Source organism: Nothobranchius furzeri, chromosome 10 (genome assembly GCF_043380555.1).
Source record: "Nothobranchius furzeri strain GRZ-AD chromosome 10, NfurGRZ-RIMD1, whole genome shotgun sequence".
Classification (NCBI taxonomy): Eukaryota; Metazoa; Chordata; class Actinopteri; order Cyprinodontiformes; family Nothobranchiidae; genus Nothobranchius; species Nothobranchius furzeri.
In genome coordinates, this window is record NC_091750.1 from 73,542,725 (window position 1) to 73,562,839 (window position 20,115).

General features: G+C 44.7%; 1 protein-coding gene across 1 annotated transcript in view; it reads left to right on the forward strand.

Annotated features, from left to right (window-relative positions):
- The first annotated feature begins 211 nt into the window (after positions 1 to 211).
- LOC107395077 (protein sprouty homolog 3) overlaps positions 212 to 20,115 on the forward strand; it is a 36,659-nt gene continuing 16,755 nt past the window's right edge. The window contains exon 1 of the mRNA XM_015974357.3: positions 212 to 761. The gene's annotated coding sequence lies outside the window, so the exon portion shown is untranslated. The remainder of the gene's footprint in view (positions 762 to 20,115) is intronic.

Here is a 20,115-nt window from a genome sequence, read left to right on the forward strand (position 1 = left end):
GTTTCATGAGTTTTTAAATGAGAAGTTAAAATTTCTTAAGTTGTTTAAGTCGAGTTCTTCTCCGTCATGTTGGAAACATGTGGGAGGAGCTGGAGGAGGGGTGTGTATGTGTGTGTGTGTGTGTGTGTGTGTGTGTGTGTGTGTGTGTGTGTGTGTGTGTGTGTGTGTGTGTGTGTGTGTGCGCGTGCGTGTGTGTGCGTGTAACAGAGACAGAGTGCAGCTCTCAGTCATTCATCTCTCAGAGAGAAGAGAGGAAGCAGGAGAACGATTCTAGAAACAGAAAAAGATTTTTAACATTTAAATAAAAGTTCCTCATCTGATCTGATTCTCTTACTCGAGCTGCTGAAGTTCTTACCTTCTTAATATTCACTCCTTCTTACGTCTTAAACCGAAGAGCTGCTGCAAACATTCCTCTTATGGGAAATATTTTTAAGGATTCCTGAATCGGAAGCGTCTGAAGGACTGGTCAGCTCTTTTTGGGAGGTGAAGGAGGAGGCGACCCAAAGAGGAATCACCAGGACCGGGTCTCTCCTGCAGAGGAAGAGGAGGAGAGTGTGCCATATTCAGAGAGCGCATCCTCTTCTTCATCATCACAAACGTATACTCAGAAACTAAAAGAGGGACGTCAAGAAATATAGTTCACTGAAGGTGTTCTCTTAGAAATAGCCTCCAAGAGTCCAGAGATAGGGAGGAACCCACAGCAGAACCCGTCTGGAGCACACCAGAACATCTCTGCAGAATGGATCTCAAACCAAACAGAGGTGGGCATGAATTCTTCTAATCTGAACACGACGTACTGATGATTTACTTGACTTTGGGATGAGAAGTTTTAATTTGAAATCAGGTGATCTTTTGGGGGAAACAACTATTTATTACAAGTGAAAATCTCTGGTCTCCAGAATAAAAGCATGTCAGGATGAACTTGAGATGCATTTTGATCTCGATGTTAAAATGTTCCATCAGTTACTAAATAAGAACAAAAATGGGACGAATATCCCGGATTACACGCTCACGCTGTTTTAGAGACGAATTCAAGATTTAAGAAGAAGTTCATGTAGAAAAATTAAACAGTGAAACAAAAATGACTAAAGAGAATAAAATGAACCCTAACCCAAAAAGTACAACGATATAAAACTCCAACAGCATAATTATGTTTTGGGAATTTGAACGCTAAAAAGAAAAATATTTAAAGGCAAAAACAGATTCCTCAGAAAATAGTTTGTGTCCCAAAGTGATTCGTTCTTCCTGCTGATTCATTCAAAACTCTGCTGTTAAAGTAGAAACGTGTTTGCTTCAAAAGACTTAAAAACAAAGAAGCAAAGTTTAAAAAAAGATAAGAGTGTAAATTAATCCAGAAGAACAAAGTAAAACCAGCAGCTTTTTGCTTCTTTTTTTTCTCTCCTTTATTTAATCTCATTTCTGGAGTTCCAACAACATTTGGAAGAGAATGTAAAGTATAATATTACTGGATCATTTCACATTTGTGCTTAATTATGTCATCAGAGACAGTTAAAATATGCTTTTAAATGTATATTTTAAAATGACGTCACACGTCCGGGCGATGGAACGTTAAGTGTTTTAATTCTAGAGGGAATAATCAGCTCCAGTGTGTTTCTGAATGGATCAGCGGAGGGGACCGGGGATATGGGATTGATCGCCCTCAAGGTTGGATGAGGAATGTCAATACCCATCTCCAGTGAGGTGGGGGTGGGGGGACTGATGAACATGGAGAGGAAGTGTCCTTATATGGGCGGAAAGAGAGAGAGAGGGGGGGACTTTAATGTGCTGCAGAACCACAAACTTATGTGATGAACGAGAATCATGAGAAAGTTTACACTTTTTGCCGACTGTAAACTGGCTTTCAGCCGAAGACCAGTCAGTTACCAGCCACTCACCTGCCAGTCCCATCACACAGGGACACGCCTACGGTCCCAGGTGTTTAATTTGCTTAAATTATGCAATTGCAGGATGTCACCACATGATGTCGCTTTCCTACACAGTTTGGTTTTTGACACTGTCACAGAAAGGCTCTCATTCAACACAGCAGAAGTTATTTCTTTTTGAAATAATAGATAATGTTAATACTTCATTACCATATATGGGTTATACTAGGAAAGAACCAACAATAGTTAATAGGGCTTTGTTGGTCCTTATTTAAATAGTACACTTAAGATAATGGGAAAACATCCTATAGGTTTGTGTGAGCACTGTCAGGTGGAGGAAAACATTAGGCATGTTATTTTTATTTGTTCGCTGTATGATGATCTACGGAAGCATAGAGCGTTATCTTGGGGAAAAAAATAAAGCTGTTTCTCTGAGTTACTGAACTATTTTTGTCAACTGACTGCAATATGCTTCTGTAATGATCAGATATCTCAGCTAAGAGAAGATTTTATTTAATAATCTCATGATTTTTTGGATTTGTCTTATAGATACTGGGCTTATAAATGGATGTAAGCTCTGATCCACACTCCAGAGCAGTAGGGGCACCTTGCTATCAGAATAAACCCAACCCCCACCTCCCCATTGCACTGAAGCTCATTGAGTGCATTTACATGTAGCCAGTAATCCTTTTAAAACCTGAATATTCACAATAACTCGGTTCCGCACGGCCTTGTAAATACCGCCAAAAACCTGGATATGCTCATAACCGGGTTTTTAAAAACCCGGTTACTACACCTGGGGTAACCCTTTTCTAACCCGAATGTTTGGTCGTGTAAACGCATATCGGGATATCCCCATCAAAGCGTGTGTTCTGCGCATGCTCTGTTCGCAAGGAATCTTGGTCTTTTGAGTAGCGAGACGTCTTGTATGCGCCAGAACACCGGAAGTAAACAACAAGTTGGGAGCAACATGGCGAGTCGCGGCACAGCACCACACTTTTGGAGTGACGAGGAAACTAAAACGCCAACAAACGTGGTCGCTATCTCTTCCGGACTGGGAAACATGTTGTTTTCACGGATACCGGAACAAGAAGAACCCGAAATGACGCATATTGCGTCTGGACGTAGTCCATACGTCCTGACGCTACCCCAACGTCCGCATTTAAATCGGGTTATGCAAGTTAGGGGTAACTCTTTCTATTTATGCTTGTAAACGGGTTATTCTGATCAACTCAGAAACCCGAATACCGACCTTAACCCGATCATAACCCGGATACTGGCTGCATGTAAACGTAGTCAGTGGTGCAAATGTGCCGGTCAGGTAAAAACAGTGTGCCCCTCCTGTGATGCACCAGTAACGGCCCTGTTTACAGAACAAAAGCGGTTGTTTGCTAAAATCCTTCAGAGTGACCTGTCTGTGTTCTTGTGGGGGGTGCAATCCTGTGCTGTTCCAGTATCACTGTTGTGTTTTTCATATAAATTATGCGCATTTCTTTTTTTGCCTGATTTAATAAAGGCACACACATGGCTGACATCTGGCTCCAGTACCGTAACTAAAGCCTAAGTTATACTTCTCCGTCTGCGTCGGGACGAACATACGCAACACCGTTATGCGTCAACGCAACGGGCTTGCAGAGTAAGACGGAGACAAGCCCCACATTTTAACTATCCATCGAAAGAGATGGAGAACGCATGCTTGTGATTGGTCAGCATGCCACTGTCGTCAACAGCGCCGCCATTGCGCCCTCAAAAACGCAGAGAGCCGAGGATATCTAGCGACAGACACGAAGCAGCTCGAAGAATCCTCGCAGAAAAACTAAAAATATGACCGCTACTCACCTGTGACTGGAGGAGTGAAAATATACACAGCAAGCATTTAATCTCTGGAGGGAAATGATGGTAAACGTCGGTTTAGAGGTGGTGAGCACATGAAGAGGTGGAGGAGAATGTTAAAAAGTCTCTTAAATACAAACAACACAATAGTAAATACACTATCCTGGACCGGATACAGGACAAAATACCACAGAACAGCGCTACGCCCTCTGTTGTCCAGAGGAGTTTCCCAGCTCCTGACACTCAATTCTGCAGCTCAACAACAGCACAGTGACATGCAGGTCATGCACTCTGTTGTACTGTATACTGCAGCATGTAGCTCTGCAGAGCATGCTATACAAAAGGTTTGGTAATTTTGCATTACTCACATTGCTAATCAGTTGTTTTCTAACAAAGGACAACAACGGGTCTCAGTTGAGGAAAGTATTCGAAGTTTATTGCTCAGCGCTTACTGCACTGCTTACATTAGTCAACAACAGGAACACAATGAGATTTGCTCATACTTGGTGGATTACAGTAAAACAAATAATGCTCTATTTCAGTTCAGATAAAAAAAAAAACCTTTGTCATTGAAATGTCTTTTACTGTACTGGAGCCAGATGTCAGCCGTGTGTGCCATCTATCTATCTGTGCATTCACTTATTATTAATTATAGAATTATATACAATCTGGGCATAGAAGGTATTACTAGGATTTAAAGCTTGTTGGCAGCAGGTGCTACACATTACTGGGAAGCTTCAATTGCTATAAATACTGGTTTCCAACTTCTGTTAGCATCTGGGGTTGCTATATAGCTACTGTACCCCTGATGTTAACAAGCTGAAGAACGCCACTTACAGTAGCAGCCCTCGTAGGTGCCGTTCTTTAAACATATTAGTAAACTATCAGCCGACTGCCTGTCTGACTGGACAAATGTGTGTTAAAAATGTTTCAGTGACGACAGAGCTGCAGTGTTTTGCTTCTGTGAAGCAGGAAAATGAACAAAAGAGCCCACAACAGCATCTGACATAAATAATAAAATAAAGTTGTTTATCTGTTATACAGGTGCTGGCCAGTAAATTAGAATATCATCAAAATGTTGAAAATATTTCAGTAATTCCATTCAAAACGTGAAACTTGTACATTATATTCATGCAATGCACACAGACCAATGTATTTCCGATGTTTATTACGTTTAATTTTGATATTTATAGGTGACAACCAATGAAAACATCAAATCTGGTATCTCAGAAAATTAGAATATTCTAAAGGCCAATGAAAAAATGTTTGTTTCTCTAATGTTGGCCAACTGAAAAGAATGAACATGAAAAGAATGTGCATGTATAGCACTCAATACTTAGTCGGGGCTCCTTTTGCCTCAATAACTGCAGTAATGCGGCGTGGCATGGACTCGATCAGTCTGTGGCACTGCTCAGGTGTTATGAGAGCCCAGGTTGCTCTGATAGTCGTCTTCAGCTCCTCTGCATTGTTGGGTCTAGCGTATTGCATCCTCCGCTTCACAATACCCCATAGATTTTCTATGGGGTTAAGGTCAGGCGAGTTTGCTGGCCAATCAAGGACAGGGATACCATGGTCCTTGAACCAGGTGCTGGTGGTTTTGGCACTGTGTGCAGGTGCCAAGTCCTGTTGAAAGGTGAAGTCTGCATCCCCATAAAGTTGGTCAGCAGCAGGAAGCATGAAGTGCTCTAAAACTTCCTGGTAGACGGCTGCATTGACCCTGGACCTCAGGAAACAGAGTGGGCCAACACCGGCAGATGACATGGCACCCCACACCATCACTGACGGTGGAAACTTTACACTGGACCTCATGCAACGTGGATTCTGTGCTTCTCCGCTCTTCCTCCAGACTCTGGGTCCTTGATTTCCAAAGGAAATGCAGAACTTGCTTTCATCAGAAAACATAACTTTGGACCACTCAGCATCAGTCCAGTCCTTTTTGTCCTTGGCCCAGGCGAGACGCTTCTTGCGCTGTTTCTTGTTCAAGAGTGGCTTGACACACGGAATGCGACACCTGAATCCCATGTCTTTCATGAGTCTCCTCGTGGTGGTTCTTGAAGCGCTGACTCCAGCTGCAGTCCACTCTTTGTGGATCTCCCCCACATTTTTGAATGGGTTTGTCGTCACAATTCTCTGCAGGGTGCGGTTATCCCTAGAGCTTGTACACTTTTTTCTACCACATTTTTTCCGTCCCTTCGCCTGTCTGTTAATGTGCTTGGACACAGAGCTCTGCGAACAGCCAGCTTCTTTAGCAATCACCTTTTGTGTCTTGCCCTCCTTGTGCAAGGTGTCAATGATTGTCTTTTGGACAGCTGTTAAGTCAGAAGTCTTCCCCATGATTGTGGTGCCTTCAAAACAAGACTGAGGGACCTTTTAAAGGCCTTTGCAGGTGTTTTGAGTAAATCAGCTGATTAGAGTGGCAGCAGGTGTCTTCTATATTCAGCCTTTTCAGAATATTCTAATTTTTTGAGATACCAAATGTGGAGTTTTCATTAGTTGTCACTTATGAATATCTAATTTAAATGTAATGAACATTGGAAATACATTGGTCTGTGTGCATTGCATGAATATAATGTACAAGTTTCACGTTTTGAATGGAATTACTGAAATATTTTCAACCTTTTGATGATATTCTAATTTACTGGCCAGCACCTGTAGGCGTTCACAGTTTTAACCCTTTGGGCACCAGAGTTTTTTCAAGAAAATAATCAATTTTGACCTCAGTATGCTTGGCAATGGCTAAAGATAAAGGTAAAGTGTGAAGGAGAAAAATCTTCTGTAGGACCCAAAGTTTGTGTTGGGAGCAAATTCACTCATCTAATTTGCATATTATGACGTCATCTGACTGCCATATTGGAATGCATAATTTTTACAGATGTTCCTTCTTGTTATAACATATTATTTTAAAATGCTCGTTATATTTTTATTTTTTTTTATTTATATGTACATAATGCTTTAAAAATTGTACTCAATATTTTAATTTTATTTTTATGATTATGTGGCACACTTTGGCTTCCATACATAACGCATCTGCCGCTTTATACGGCTTGTTTTTACATTGTCGCTATGTCTGTCACATTGGTGTTGTTTTTACCATCATTTTTACGTCCATCGTGTCCCAAACACGGAGAAACATTATATATCTATATCTATATATATGTATAAACTTTGTATTCTCCAGTGTTTCTAAGGCATACAAAATGAAAATAAAAATGAAAATAACAGAACGTTATAACAGTGCTGTGATGGACTAGTGACATGCCCAGGGCATGCCCCAAATGACTGGTTTTAGTAATCTAGAAATAAATGAGTGTTAAAATGTTTCAGTGATGTGTTTCTCAGCAACTGAATGCTGAAGTGATGGAATGCTGTTTTTTGTAGCATAAAGTTTCTGAGTCACATAGATCTGGGATATCATGGAATTTAGCTAAAAGGCTGAGTAAATAAATGTAAATGTGCCAAAGAGCACTGGTATTTGGTGTGTTTGCACAACAAAAGCAGGAGAACAATGTTTCGTTTGCCCCTCCGCAGGTTGTCTGTGATGTCATTAACAGTTACACCAGCTTTTGTGCTGCTGCGCCCCCTCTGGGATAGTTTCACGGTTGTACAAATGCAAAAAAACGCCTGTAAGAGGGGCGTTTCCAACTCGGCAGGCGGAGTCTTTCAGCCAGTAATAGTGCAAACATAGTACAAACATTTGCCAGTCCTGCTGCACTGTTTTAGCAGCATTTTGGCAGAAAAAGTGTAAACTTTTTCATGACATCATCTGTATATTACATTTTGTTGGAAAACAACATCCCAGCTTCATTGCGACATTTAATCAGATTGCGAAGCAAAAACTGAACTCAACCGGAAAACTCTCTAAACCATAAAAACAAATATTTAAAATAACCATTACATAAATTTAATTGCATTAGTTTGTTTGATAAAAATGCATCAGTTCCTCTTCTGGGTTCGTTTTAGGGCAGATTTTCCTTTTCTTAAAAAGCTTTTTATGAATCATTAAGCTCACTTTGTTTCATCTTGCAGCAGTTTGTGGCCCTTGTGGTGTTCATTTGTGTCATTTTAACTGCTTTTAATCATTAAATTTTCGTAAATGCTTTGGATAGTCCTCTTACTTTTGTATGTATTTATGCTTGGTTATTTATGCTAGGCCTTTTATGTATTCCAGCTAATATTGCAGTTTTAAAAATTAATTAAAAGCGGATTAATTCTTAAAACAGACTTAAATGTAAAAATGTAATCACTGTCACGCCTCTGGGGGCTTTAGCACCATTCCCTCCAAAAAAACTAGAAACTATAGCAATGTAACCACAGACATACATACGTAGACGCCCTGTGGACTGCGCTGCCTACTGGAGCTGCTGTAATGGCCAACCGCCATCTTAGATGGATCTCTGTTGACCCCCAGTGCATTAATTTCTACTGAGGAAGGTGCTTACCAAACTAAAAAACACATTTAATCAAGTGTTTTCTCAAAATCAGACACAAGTTACAGCATGATAATTAAAATATAGATATAGTTAAACAAATTAAATAAAAATATATTCAAATCAGGTATAGAAAAGTCACTGGTAATCCCACATGATCTGTTTTGTCTCAGTAGCCTAAGGCCAGTGTCAGGCTCAAAGTCATAACGCGTGTCCGAATCCAGAGGAAGGATGCTTGTAAAAGCGCATTTTGAGGTAAATGACGTCACAGCACAGCGACGAGTACCATCCGAATTCCAAGAATACTCATTCTCGCGTCCTCATATGCGTCCTCGCTCCGCCCACATTTCGAGGATGGGTCTGGTGGATCCTCACAGGAGCAAGGGTATCAATCAAATCAAATCAAAGATACTTTATTCATTCCAGAGGGAAATTAGAGTTTCAGTACACACAATTCAGAGATCAGACATACATGGGCAATACACATGACAAGAATTGGTGACTGCGGTTATCCGCAACCCTGAGTCGCGCTACCTTAATAGAGATAAGAGGGGTTTACATGAGGGATGGTTCAGGTGGAGGGAAAAAAAGGCACTTCAGAGTTACTCTCCACCAGGAGAGCAGCTTTGCTCTGCAAAAATACACCTCAGCCAGATATGCAACAGACTTCAGACAACACAACATAAGTGTCCACTAGGTGGGGTGGTGGGTTGGGAGTACTTCAGTTCCTGCAGCCACGATAGAAGCAGCGCATGTCACCTCAGTGTAGATAGGGGGAGGAGCATTGAGGGTTGGAGGGTTGCAGTGACCCTGGAACGTTTCAGCGGCTTTCCCGCAGTCACGCCCAGGCTGGCATAGGAGACAGAGTTGAGTTGCCATAGTGACGGCACATTCCATATATCTTCTGAGGGCGGAGTTTTCGTTGGAGCCTTGCAGGCTCAAGGACGCCAGATTCCGATTAGAAATTGTTTTGGGGCCAGACAGAGATAATTTCCTCTCTGTCTTACAGTTTGTTAGTCCTCAACCTCTCAAAATCCCAATAATGGACGTTAACCTATCCCAATCCGATCTGGTCCGTCCACTCTATCCTTGATAAGATAAGATAAGATAAGATAAGATAAGAACAACTTTATTTATCCCGAGGGAAATTCTTGTGTCATGTACATGCTCAAAGCAGTAGGAGAGACAAAGGAACAGGTGAAATAGAAATATGATATACAATATATACAGTAAAAAATGATCTACAGTAGTACCCTGTAAGATAGTGCAAAACAAACAATCGCATATCTCAACAAATAAATACATGACTGCATCCTTGTGAATAAGTAATGGCATCCATCTTTTGTGCCAAAGAAGAATCTCGGCCAAAGTTCGAAGCTTACGATTCATCTCGACAATTATGTGAGTCTGTGAATTCACAGCGCGGTGCAATCCATCTGAGCTCCGGGATCAGGCCAATATTCCTCGACAACTCGTTAATTTTCCGGTAAGCCAGGTAGCTTCCAATGCTGATCAGCAGGAAACCTGACACCAACACCACGAATATCCACACATCTTCAGAGTCCTCCACAGACAGCTGGTCTGTCCCGGAGGGGCATCCGGGAGCCCCTTCTCCCGTTCTCAACGTTGAAAAAATTGTATCAATCGCGTTGAGTGACCAACTGATGAGATCCATTTTAGTGAATTTCAGTTTCCAGTTTCAAGAAAAAATGCAGAAGCAGCCGTGCGCCCAGCACCCAGAGACAGACAAAGGCCTTGAGGATAAGATATGGAGGAGAGGAGCAGAAAAGCGTCTGCACCCTATGTGGAGCTAGGATTGGGACAATATTCAATGTAACTTGTACCAAGTTTTGTAACTCGGAACATGTTTTATGACGTGGAACTTTGGATTCGTAACTTGTAACTTTAGTTTTCTAACTTGTAATTCTCAGTTTGTACTTTTATTTCTTGTTTTGTAACAGAAAATTTTCATTTTGTACATGTATTTTTTATTTTGTAAAATCAAAAAAAAAATTTTTCATTTACTACTCATTTTGTAACATCAAACATTCATTCTGTCACGTGCGTGCCTGGTGAGTGGAGCGGAGGTAGGATCCAAACGCGGGGAGGAAGAAGGCGAACAGGTAAGTCTGTTTGACATGAGTTTATTGGAGACACGCTGGACACTGAAACAATGACACGACATGGAACACAGAACAGAAGGGGTTTAAATACACGAGGAGAGGGAGCTATGGTGATTGGGAAACAAGAGGCAGGTGGGAGCAATTAACGGAGACACTGACGAAAACCTAAGAGAAGACAGGACAGGGCGTGACAGTACCCCCCCCCCCCCCCCCCCCCCTCAAAGGGCGGATCCCAGACGCCCACAGGAACAAGGAGCAGGGTGGGAGGAGGGGGACCCGGAGGGAGGGCCCAGAGGAACCGAGGGACCACAGGAGAGGCGGCAGGGATCAGCAGAGTCAGGAGACCTGCGCCTGCGGCAGATGAGGAGGCGACGGGCCCTTGGAGGCCAGCGCCTGGGGCAGATGAGGAGACGAGGACGGACCCTTGGGGGCCTGCGCCTGGGGCAGATGAGGAGGCGACGGTCCCTTGGAGGCCGGCGCCTGGGGCAGATGAGGAGGCGACGGTCCCTTGGAGGCCGGCGCCTGCGGCAGATGAGGAGACGAGGACAGGCCCTTGGGGGCCTGCGCCTGGGGCAGAAGAGGAGGCGACGGTCCCCTGGAGGCCGGTGCCTGCGGCAGAAGAGGAGGCGACGGGCCCTGGGAGGGCGGCGCCTGCGGTAGAGGAGCCCTGCAGGCTGGGCCGGGGACACAGGCTGGGCCGGTGACAAAGTCCCTGCAGGCTGGACCGGAGCGACCTTCAGAATCACCATTGGAACCGGAGACGGAGGAGACGTCAGACCAGAGGGGACGTCATCGGACGAGCCAACTACAGGGGAGGCGACGTCATCAGACGAGCCGACTTCAGGGGAGGCAACGTCATCAGACGAGCCGACTTCAGGGGAGGCAATGTCATCGGACGAGCCGACTTCAGGGGAGGCGACGTCATCAGACGAGCCGACTTCAGGGGAGGCGACAGACGAGACGACTTCAGACGAGCCGACATCAGAGGAGGCTACGTCATCAGACGAGCCGACTTCAGGGGAGGCGACGTCATCAGACGAGCCGACTTCAGAGGAGGCGTTGACCCTTGGATTGGAGGCGTCGACCCTTGGCTTGGAGGCGTCGACCCTTGGCTTGGAGGCGTCGACCCTTGGATTGGAGGCGTCGACCCTTGGATTGGAGGCGTCGACCCTTGGATTGGAGGCGTCGACCCTTGGATTGGAGGCGACTTCGGACACTTCGACCTGGGAGACGACTTCGGACACGTCGACCTGGGAGACGACTTCGGACACGTCGACCTGGGCGACGACTTCAAAGGAGGCATCGTCAGACGAGCCGACTTGGGAGGCGGCGACATCAGACGAGCCGACTTGGGAGGCGTCGACCCGTGGTCCGGGGGCATCGGCTTCTGGCCCGGGGGCGTCGCCTTCCATCGGCTTCTGGTTCTCCGGCTTCTGGACCGCCGGTCTCCGAACCGCCGACTTCTGGGCTGGTAACATCTGCTTCTGGGCCTGCACCGGACCCATCTGCTTCTGGGCTGGTACCGTCTGCTTCTTGGCCGGAACTGGAACCGTCTGCTTCTGGGCCCGCACCGTCTGCTTCTGGGCTGGTACCGTCTGCTTCTGGGCCTGCACCGTCTGCTTCTGGGCCTGCACCGTCTGCTTCTGGGCCTGAACCGTCTGCTTCTGGACCCCCCCTGGAACAGGCCTTGAGTGAACGAGCAGTGCTAGTGCTGAAGACAGGGAGCGCAGAGCGTCCAGTCGGAGCTGATTAGAATGGGCGCTCTGTTGAAGCCGGACCAGCTCAGCCCGTTTACTGGCCAGTTCAGTTGGCTGGATTGTGGGTGTGGCTCCACCTCCCACAGATGACAGAGGAGCCGAGTGGACCGGAGGCGGGACAGCTGGTCCAACCGGGGACGGGTCCAAGCAGCTGCGTCCAGCCGGAGCCGTGAACAGTTCGTCCAGCTGGAGCTCAGCGAGCAGGTGGTCCAGCTGGAGCTCAGTGAGCAGATCGTCCAGCTGGAGCCCGTGGAGTTCAGCGAGCAGATCATCCAGCTGGAGAACTTGGAGTTCGATGGTCTGACGACCCTGGGCTGTCTCGACCTGTAGACTGGCGTGCTCCGCCCACAGGGCTGCGAGCGCAGCTCCTCCTCCTGCAGACGCCGATTCGGCCGGAGACGGGACCGCTGGTCTGACCGGGGGCGTGTCCGAACTGGCTCGCCGAGCACGGCCAGCGGCGGGCTCGCAGCTCCGTCCTGAAGCGCAGGGCTGCGGTGGATTCCGGCGTCTCTCCCCACACCGTGGACCGACCCCGGGGGAGCAGAAAGCCAGCCTTGTGCCCTCGAAGCTGGAGCGATCCCGGAGCGTCTCTCCATCCAACCTCCCGCCCGGTTCCGGAAGGGTGGCGAAGAACGCCGAGGCAGAAGGTCGGGGACGCTGTCTGCGGCGAGGCGGAGCTGGAGCTGGGGAAGGAGAAGCCGGTCGATAGTCGGCGAAGAGGAACTGGAATAGATACTTCCATGGGAGGATCTCCCCGCTGGACCCTTCAGGGGGTCGTGTCATTCTGTCACGTGCGTGCCTGGCGAGTGGAGCGGAGGTAGGACCCAAACGCGGGGAGGAAGAAGGCGAACAGGTAAGTCCGTTTGACATGAGTTTATTGGAGACACGCTGGACACTGAAACAATGACACGACATGGAACACAGAACAGAAGGGGTTTAAATACACGAGGAGAGGGAGCTATGGTGATTGGGAAACAAGAGGCAGGTGGGAGCAATTAACGGAGACACTGATGAAAACCTAAGAGAAGACAGGACAGGGCGTGACACATTCAGAAACATGAAACTTTTGGTTTTTACCTAGGAGACTTCCCAAATAAAAAAAAAATCAATGTACATGTTTGAAATCAAAACTCTCAAAACACACATTTCATTCTACAGGTACAAACCTCAAATCTACAGTGTTACAGATCATTTTGTCTCAATTCTAGCTGGGCTAGGATGGCTAAGATGGACACAACAAAGTTGAACCTTTAATGGTTACATACGATTTTTGTTTTACTCTTTGACATTTATTTATTGATAGTTATGTTATTGTTAATTCTTATTTCTTGTCGTTCCTTACTTAATAACAAAATAGCAAATGCTAATAATACAAAGCAAGTGGAAATGAGCAGTTTTATGGAAAATGTCTAATTTTTTTAAGTTATTGTTCGACAACTGTTCTTGAATTATCTTAATTCTATTCTTATTACTTGAGTCCACAAAACAGAACAACATATCTTCTTACGTTCGTAATCCTGTTTGTCTCATGCTTCAGCAGTTCGTTGTAGTCAGTGTTATTAACTGAAAAATATTAAATAATTACTTGTCTTCACAATCACATTTTCTTTATTAATAGTCTCTCCATTTGTGCTTCCATCTCTGATGCATGTCCGTGTTGATACAGCAACCAGCAACGTATTGTACAAAAAATCCCAAATAAAACTAATAATGTAAAAAGTTTATAACCTATTTCAAACTGTGGGGAATATTTTTAAAACGTAGAATCAAATACATTCTCCAGCACCCAATGGGGCATCTACGTATTCATGTCTATGAACGTAACTCCCTTTTTATGATTTAAAGTAGCTATCTGTGTTTTTTTACATGATGGCACCATCTACTGCTGACAAGCGTGCCACATAATGACCTGCTTTCATTTAGGTTTTACAGCCAAAAGCCACGTCTCTCATTCATGAATGTGGTCCTCTAGCTGACAAAACAGAGCAAAAACAAATAGTTTTACAATCATTCTGCGCACGTTGTCTTGTGTTTCCTGTTAAAGACTTACGTGTTCATGAGAAACGGTAGAATCAACCGAGGTGCATCCTCAGACGCTTGAGCACGCTCTGTGATTGACGTCTGTAGGTAAGTGGTCATCTAACACCACTGGTTAGTACTTTTATCACTTTTATGGATTTCTGAAAAAAAACATGCATAATTCCTGGAAGGGGAAATCTCAGGGCAGAAACTTTATGTAAAAACCAACAAAGCTCTCAGGTTAATTAAATCACATTTTTTAAACCAAATCTGAAACTTCATATTGAAGTCAGACTGAGTTTTATTTTCTTCAATGAACGTTAAATCAATCACCATCCCATCAGTCACTAGAATGAACCTTTTAAGTCTGAAATACACTCAACAAAAATATAAATGCAACACCTTTGTTTCTGCTCCGATTTTTCATGAGATGGACGTAAAGATAAACAATATCACCATTTCTCTCAAACATTGTTCACAAATCAGTCTAAATGTGTGATAGTGAGCACTTCTGCTTTGCTGAGATAATTCATCCCACCTCACAGGTGTGCCACATCAAGAAGCTGATCCGACATCATGAGTAGTGCACAGATGTACCTTATACTGCCCACAATAAAAGGCCACCCTGGAATGTGCAGTTTTGTCTCACAGCAAAATGCCACAGATGCTACAAGCATTGAGGGAGAGTGCAATTGGCATGCTGACAGCAGGAATGTCAACCAGATCTGTTGCTCGTGCACTGAATGTTCATTTCTCCACCATAAGCCATCTCCAAAGGCGTTTCAGAGAATATGGCAGTACATCCAACTGGCCTCACAACCGCAGATGACGTGTAACCACACCAGCCCAGGACCTCCACATCCAGCAGATTCACCTCCAAGATTGTCTGAGACCAGCCACTCAGACAGCTGCTGAAACAATTGGTTTGCATAACCAAACAATTTCTGCACAAACTGTCAGAAACCATCTCAGGGAAGCTCAACTGCATGCTCGTCGTCCTCATCGGGGTCTTGACCTGACTCCAGCTCGTCGCCGTAACAGACTTGAGTGGGCAAATGCTCACATTCAATGGCATCTGGCACATTGGAGAGGTGTTCTCTTCACGGATGAATCTCGGTTTACATTGTTCAGGGCAGATGGTAGACAGTGTGTGTGGCGTTGTGTGGGTGAGCGCTTTGCTGATGGCAATGTTGTTGATCGAGTGGCCCATGGTGGTGGTGGGGTTATGGTATGGGCAGGCATCTGTTATGGACGAAGAACACAGGTGCATTTTATTGATGGCATTTTGAATGCACAGAGATACCGTGATGAGATCCTGAGGCCCATTGCTGTGCCGTACATCCATGAACATCACCTCATGTTTCAGCAAGATAATGCACGGCCCCATGTTGCAAGGATCTGTACACAATTCTTGGAAGCTGAAAATGTCCCAGTTCTTGCATGGCCAGCATATTCACCGGACATGTCACCCGTTCAGCATGTTTGGGATGTGCTTGACCGGCGTATACGACAGTGTGTACCAGTTCCCAATAATATCCAACAACTTCGCACAGCCATTGAAGAGGAGTGGACCAATATTCCACAGGCCACAATAGACAATCTGATAAACTCTATGCGAAGAAGATGTGTTGCACTGCATGAGGCATATTGTGGTCACACCAGATGCTGACCGGTTCTGAGTCCCCAGACCCCCAATAAAGCAAAAACTGCACATTCCGGAGTGGCCTTTTATTGTGGGCAATATAAGGTACACCTGTGCACTACTCATGATGTCGGATCAGCATCTTGATGTGGCACACCTGTGAGGTGGGATGGATTATCTCAGCAAAGCAGAAGTGCTCAGTATCACACATTTAGACCGATTTGTGAACAATGTTTGAGAGAAATGGTAATATTGTGTATCTTTACGTCCATCTCATGAAAAATCGGAGCAGAAACAAAAGTGTTGTGTTTATATTTTTGTTGAGTGTAACTTTAATGTTGGATTATGGTTTAAAGCCCACTGTGGGTTTTTGGGTTGGCCCAGGTAAATCCAGAGTGACCAGCCCAGTCACAGCTTACTGAGCTCTCTCACGACCAAATTCAAACCCAACAGTCCTAGTGACAAGTATTCAACACGAGAGTAACATCAGCATTGATATCAGTGGGAGTTCCATGCAAGAACATGTGGACCACTGCTTCTTGGAGTTTAGTTTGGAGGCTAAAAAAAGAAGCGTTGGTGGTAGCATGTTTTCTCCTTTCATCGTTGTTAGTGTCCTGCAAGAGCAACATGTGGCTGTACTGCACTAGAGCCAAGTCTCAGCCATGACTCCAAGTGACTCGACCACTCACGGGTCAGTAAGTAATTTTACGGCTCAGAGTCGCTCGCCCCTTCCCCTTTTCTTTTAGTGAACAAGGTGGAGAGAAAATCCTCCATCCTGCTGGTGTGTGTGTGTGTTATTGGCTTGTTTCGGGGTTGGGGGTGACTGATACCTGAAGTTAAATCAGGCAAGTTGAGTTGGTGAACCGATACACCGAAGGTCTCAGTCATCCATACACATTCCTCATCCACTAATTATTTTACCTATTACATAAATATTCCGGTGGAAAAACAGCTGAGTCACATAACTGGTGCTAAAACACTCAACGGGAATCGGACTTTGTAGAACGGATGCCGTGTTTTTGTTTACGCTTCACGTTTTTATGTTTTTAATCTTTTAATTAATTATTAAAATTTCAAATTAAATTTTATTATGTTATATTGCGTCCTTGTGAAACTACTCATGATTGAGACGCGTTAGATAAAAGAAAGTTTCTATATCATGAGCTCTGTGTGCACGTTAACAGCAGATCCATGGAACTGTGCTGGGATTTGGGATCCTTTGTGGAGCCACAAATAAACCGCACACATCCAATTCTAAGGCTGCACTCCAAATAAAACAAACACCACCCAGAAGGACTCCTTAAATGTAAACAACTACCAGTTACTCTACGATTTATCAGATTAAAGTATTTATTTATTTCTGACGGGAACCTCTCCTCTGTCTCGACCACATAACCTAACTTGTTTGGTTCTTTTGCGCTTCGGCAGCCCGATCTCACGACAAAATATTTTTTTTCCTGGTAGAACGCAGGAATCCCCCCACTGCTGACGTGGCGTGACCAAATATGGTTAATTGAGGGCGTTTCTGTATGTAAATGACTGAGAACGGACACGAGCACCTGGGTAGCTCAGGTGGGATTTATCATCCGATGAGGGCGGAGGACCGCACATACGAGAGGCCACCGCATGTTTCATAAATCAGGATTTTGACTGATTTTACATTCTAAATTTCGTTCATAGGAACAAATTTAGGAATATGTCTACGAACGTTTGGTACACGAGGCCCCTGGACTGGAAAGCTAGATGATCTGATTGATTTGGAGCAGAAGTAAGAAACATAAAACTCTGAGCTTAATCATTTGATTGTAAACAGACCAAATGTGTTTTTCTTAATCTGTGCTAAATCAGATGTTTGGCTTCTACTCTTCATATTCCCAGCAGTAACTAAGGTGTTGGCAACTAATCCATGATGACTAGTTCCTCTGGGACAGGTAGTTTGTTTAAATCAGGAGTTAAAAGCAAATCTGTTTATCTCCTGATAACAATCCCCCATGACTCACAGCCTGCTTCCTCTCCCTCATCCCACTTGCCCATCTGCAGTGTCTATTTCAGTCTTTCCATGAGGCTCCACCCCTAGACACTGAATACGATGGCGACAGAGGTCGGGTGCATCCATGAACGTTAGTGACAGTGTGACGTAAATCTATCAGGCTTTTCTAATCCTAGAATTTCACCATCTGTTTCCTATCAGAAGCTACTGCAGGAGATAGGTGTAGGAGACTATTTTCATGTTCAGCCTGCATAAATCACTCAGAGTGACCTATTAGAATCAGACATAATCACTAAAACATGGTTTTTCAGTGAAGTTGACCTTTCAATTTCAGGTAGACTGCTCATCAGATGGCGCTTTGCTGCCTTTTTCTGGATAAGAGGGGTTACTGCCACTCCTGATCATCTTCTCTATGTGGTTTGAAACAAGTCGAGGCAACAATGTGGTCGCTACTCAAACCCCGCCTTGTGGATGATACTCTCTACAAGGACTTGGTGCTTAGTGAAGAGCTGTTCAAAAAATGTGATTCGTTCATGAACGTCACATCACTACTGTTTACATTCTTCACCCATTCAGCCAAAATGAAAGGAATTCAGAAGAAAAGAAATCTGAGCAAAAGCAGAGAAGAGGATGACCCCTCTTCCCCGATAAACTGTGATGTCATCAATACGAGACACGTTATTAAAGTCTAGACTCAGAGAGGGCCATGAGGAGGTTTTACACACTGAAGATCCTGTTCACTTATTTTAAATTGTGTGTGTGAGTGTGTGTGTGTGTATGTGTGTGTGTGTGTGTGTGTGTGTGTGTGTGTGTCAGCCTCACTGATACTCCCTCAGAGGTGCGACCTCAGATTACTGCTGACGAACTAGTCAAACAGCAGCTCCGTTTCTGTTCTCTTCTCACTTTAGTTCATTTTAGTTTATTTCCATGTGACAGGTGTGATGTGTTTAGGAACTGTTAAATATTTTCCCTTTGTGTCGTTTACTGGTATGAAAAACACACATCAACATAACGACTCCACTGGAAATCTGAGAAATGTCATTTCTGAGCCTGTTGTTTAAACAAGTCTAAAGGAAAGCAAAGGGCTGCTGGATTTTACCAGAAAACAAAGTACCCGTATCAACAACAATCAATCAATCAATCAATCAATCAATCAATACTTTATTAATTCCAGAGGGAAATTAGAGTTTCAGTACACACAATTCAGAGATCAGCATGGACGTAATTTGGGGGGGGGGGGGGGGGAACGACACATGTCCCCCCCACATTTTCCAAAGTCAAGTTTTGACCCCTGCACTTTTTACCATCCAAAACAATATTACACTATATTAAATTAATACTGGATGAGCTCTAGGACCAAGCGGAAAACAACCGTTTGTGTTGAAGTCTGTTTCCCATTAGAGCATACCGTAAAGATACCCCTCCCCCGTGTCCCCCCCACTTCTAAAGTGAAAATTACGTCCATGGAGATCAGACATAGATGGGCATGACACATGACAAGAATTGGTGACTGTGGTCATTCGCAACCCGAGTCGCGCTACCTTAATAGAGATAAGAGGGTTTACATGAGGATTGGTTCAGGTGGAGGAAAAAAAGTCACTTCAGAGTTTAGCCTGATTCATGCTTCTCCGTCTGCGTCAATGCGGAGACACGCAACGTCTTTGCGGGCCTGCCGGAGAGCTCCACAAGGATGGAAGGAGTCGAGCTCTCTTTTCTAAACATCCGTCAGTCGAGGCGGACAATGCAAGCTTGTGATTGGTCAGGACGCCGCTGTTGTCTACAGCGCCGCCATTGCGTCCTCAAAAACATAAAGAGAGCCGAGGATAACTAGCGGCAGACACGGAGAAGCTTGAAGAATACCTCGCGAAAAAACTCTACAAACATGAACGTTTAATTCTCCGTGACTGGAGGAGTGAAAAGATGCGCTGCAAGCGTTTTATTTGTGGACGGAAATGACAGGAAACGTGGGTTTAGAGGTGGCAAGCGCATGAAGAGGTGGAGGAGAATGAGAGACAAATATGTCTGTGTTAAAAAGTCTCTTATATACAAAAAAACACAATATAAACACACTATCTTGGACCGATACATGACAGGATACCACAGAACAGCGCTACGCCCTCTGTTGTCCTGCCGGGCAATTGCTTTGCAACACTCTCCAGGAGACGGAGAAGTATGAGAGCAAAACGCTTCCGTCAATCCGTGCGTGTCTGTCCTTGCGGAGCTGACGGAGAAGCATGAACCAGGCTTTACCCTCCACTAGGAGGGCAGCTTTGCTCTGCAAAAAAACACCTCAACAGATATGCAACAGACTTCAGCCAACACAACATAACATGATTCAAGATGGCCTCCACAGCCAACCTCGAACAAAAGTTAGCTTAAAACACACACACACACACACACACACACACACACACACACGTGCGCACACACACACAGACACA